The 3,151-nt window shown below is 54.5% G+C and overlaps 1 non-coding gene across 1 annotated transcript; it reads left to right on the top strand.

Annotated features, from left to right (window-relative positions):
- Positions 1–3,080: 3,080 nt before the first annotated feature.
- Positions 3,081–3,151, top strand: TRNAG-UCC. The gene has a single exon. It is a non-coding gene; the product is annotated as a tRNA-Gly (tRNA).

The following is a 3,151-nucleotide window of genomic DNA, read 5'->3' as shown; positions in this document are numbered from 1 at the left end:
CATCAAGTCCAACCCCCTGCACCACTCACCCTAAAAACAAAAACGGGACTCAAATGAGTCCAGCCAGGTAAGTATCCAGCCTCTTCTTAAAGATCCCCAGGGTAGGGGCCAGCACCACCTCCCTTGGAAGTTGGTTCCAGCTCCTAGCCGCCCTAACTGTGAAGTAGTTTTTTCGGATGTCCAATCTGTACCTCCTCTCCATCAACTTGTGCCCATTACTCCTTGTTATGCCAGCGGGGGCTAGGGGAAACAGCGTCTCCCCCAAACCCTTCTGGTTCCCCCTAGTGAGTTTATAGACGGTCACCAGGTCCCCCCTCAGCCTTCTCTTGTGGAGGCTGAATAGGTTCAGGTCCCGCAGTCTCTCACTGTAGGGTCTGCCCTGTTGTCCCCGGATCATGCGGGTGGCCCTCCTCTGGACCCTCTCCATGTTGTCCACATCCCTCCTGAAATGGGGCGCACAGAACTGGACACCGTACTCCAGCTGCGGCCTGACCAGCGTCGCATAGAGGGGGAGGATCACCTCCCTGGCTCTACTCGAGATGCACCTGTGGATGCACGACAAGGTCCGGTTAGCCCTGCCAACCATGACCTCGCATTGTCGGCCCATGTTCATCTTGGAGTCAATAATGACACCAAGTGTAGGTGCGATTGCAGCCTATTCAAGTAGGGAGTTCCCCATCGTATAAGTGTGCTGCTGGTTCCTACTACCCAAGTGCAGCACCCTGCACTTGTCCGTATTGAAACACATCCTGTTCCTGTTTGCCCACCCCTGTAACCTATCCAGATCCTTCTGCAATCTCTCTCTCCCTGCTAGCGTGCTCACCTCCCCCCAAATTTTGGTGTCATCAGCGAATTTAAACAGGTTGCTTTCCACCCCAACATCAAGATCGCTGATGAAGAAATTGAACAGCGCAGGCCCCAGGACCGAGCCCTGGGGGACTCCACTACCCACCTCCCCCCAAGTCGAGTATGATCCATCCACCACCACCCTCTGAGTGCGACCCTTCAGCCAATCTGCAATCCATCTGACCGTGTAGGCATCTATGCCACAGTCGCCTAGTTTATTAATTAGGATGGGGTGAGAGACGGTGTCAAAGGCCTTGCTGAAGTCCAGAAAGACTACATCCACCGCGACACCTGCGTCCATGGCCTTTGTGACCTGATCATAAAAGGCAATCAGGTTGGTCTGACATGATCTCCCCCTAATAAATCCATGCTGATTGCCCCTGAGCATCATCTCGGACCCCGTTGGTGAAGGCCTGCCTTCTTCCTGGCCCGGGCCCTTAAATAACCTCTCTGACCTCAGCAGCCCGGTCCAATCGATGCTGCCAGTGCTGGCCACAACCCAACCAATCTAAAAAAGCATCCCTGGCTACCTGGGCCGGTGAGCGGGGCTTTCTCCCCACCTTCCCCAGGTGACCAGAGCATCCGCCTCCCAGGCACCAGGCTTTTGTCATGTAGACAAGGGAGGGAGATCCCCGCCCTGAGGGATTCAACAGCAGCCTCTCTCGCTGGCAGAGACAGAGCTCTGGAGAGGGGCACGACGGTGGCATTTCTGCCACAGTCCCTGCCTTACTGGTGAAGGAAAATGCTGCTATGTCACCTGCTGATGTGGGCCTCTCAAAAAGCTTACCCAGGGCTGAGGTAAGACTGACTGGCCTATAGTTTCCTGGGTCCGCCTTCCTCCCTTTTTTGAAAATGGGAACCACATTGGCCCTTTCCCAGTCCTCTGGCACTGCACCAGACCACCATGAGTGCTCATAGTTTCATAGTAGCTAGGGTCAGGAGGGACCTGAACAGATCGTCTAGCCTGACCCCCTGCCACAGGCAGGAACGAATGCTGGGTTCACAAGACCCCAGACAGGTGATCGTCCAACCTCCTCTTGAATTTGCCCAAGGTAGGGGCGAGGACCACTTCCCTGGGAAGTTGGTTCCAGATTTTGGCCACCCAAACTGTAAAATATTGCCTTCTGATCTCTAACCTAAACCTATTCTCCATCAGCTTATTTCCAAAGTTGGACTGGGGCAGCCACAGACTCAGTGTTCCTCTGCCCCACTATCAGAAACACTGAGCATCAGCAGCCAGATGCTGCTCCCCACCTGCCATGGCCCCGTCACATCCCCTCGCCTGAGCCTGGCCTGCCTGCTGGGTCCTCAGCCAGGCCCCATGGGATCCCGCCAGTCCGCCCATTCTGCCTGGCATCCCCAGCAGTGGGGTTGGAATGGACACATCTGGGTTAGAAAGGATTAATTGCCCTCCACCACCCTTCCACACCTCCAGGCTGGGTCAGCATCCCATCCTGTCCTGCCATGCCTGGCTGGACCAACTCCCTCAAATCTGATTAATAGGTGATACACATGCATTTTTGTGTTGTTGATTTGCCATGGGTGCACGAGCGTGTAGCGCTGATTGTGTGACACGTGTGTTGTAACAAAGGTGGAAGGAAGCCCTGGGCCCTTGGAGCTGGGAACTCACGCTCTCCTCTCCCACACTGAGGGGAGATGCCGAGAGGAGGCAAACTCCCCTTGAAAGTTGTTGTGCTCGGGGCTGGCTCTCCTTCGCTCCATGGTCATCTCCCTCCTCTCGCCCTGGGGCCAGGGAAGGATTCCTGCAAGAATCAAGACAGGAAAAGGAAAAGGAGCAGCCAAATGCCCGGCCTGTGGCACAGACACCAGACAGGCGGGGGTCTCTGCTATGTCCATCCAGCCCCTTGGCTGCCCACATCCTGGATGCTTTTAATCATGGCAGGATCCCTGCAGCACCCATCGCAGGGAAGGAGGGAGTCACGTGGAGAGCAGGAGCTCAGAAAGGGATTTGGGGTCCTCGTGGCAGCAAAGACTAAGAAACAAGCACACGAAAGGAGCCCAATCACGTCTCCATGGTTATAGTGTTTCCTCTTTTTTCTACTGCAGGCCTTTCTTTCAGGTGTGGCCAGTGATGCTTGATCAGCTTTGGATCACCAGAGTGAAGATCACCCAAAACTTTGCACTTGTTCCTCCTTGGAGTGAATCAGAATGGAAAGAAGGGTCAGCTTTATCTTTTCTTTTTCAGGACTTGGACAAAAGTCTCATAGCATCAAGCATTGATGGTTCAGTGGTAGAATTCCTGCTTTCCATGCAGGAGACCTGGGTTCAATTCCCAGTCAATGCA

Source organism: Alligator sinensis, unplaced genomic scaffold, assembly GCF_000455745.1.
Source record: "Alligator sinensis unplaced genomic scaffold, ASM45574v1 scaffold1183_1, whole genome shotgun sequence".
Lineage (NCBI taxonomy): Eukaryota > Metazoa > Chordata > Crocodylia > Alligatoridae > Alligator > Alligator sinensis.
This window is presented reverse-complemented; position numbering and strand designations above follow the sequence as displayed.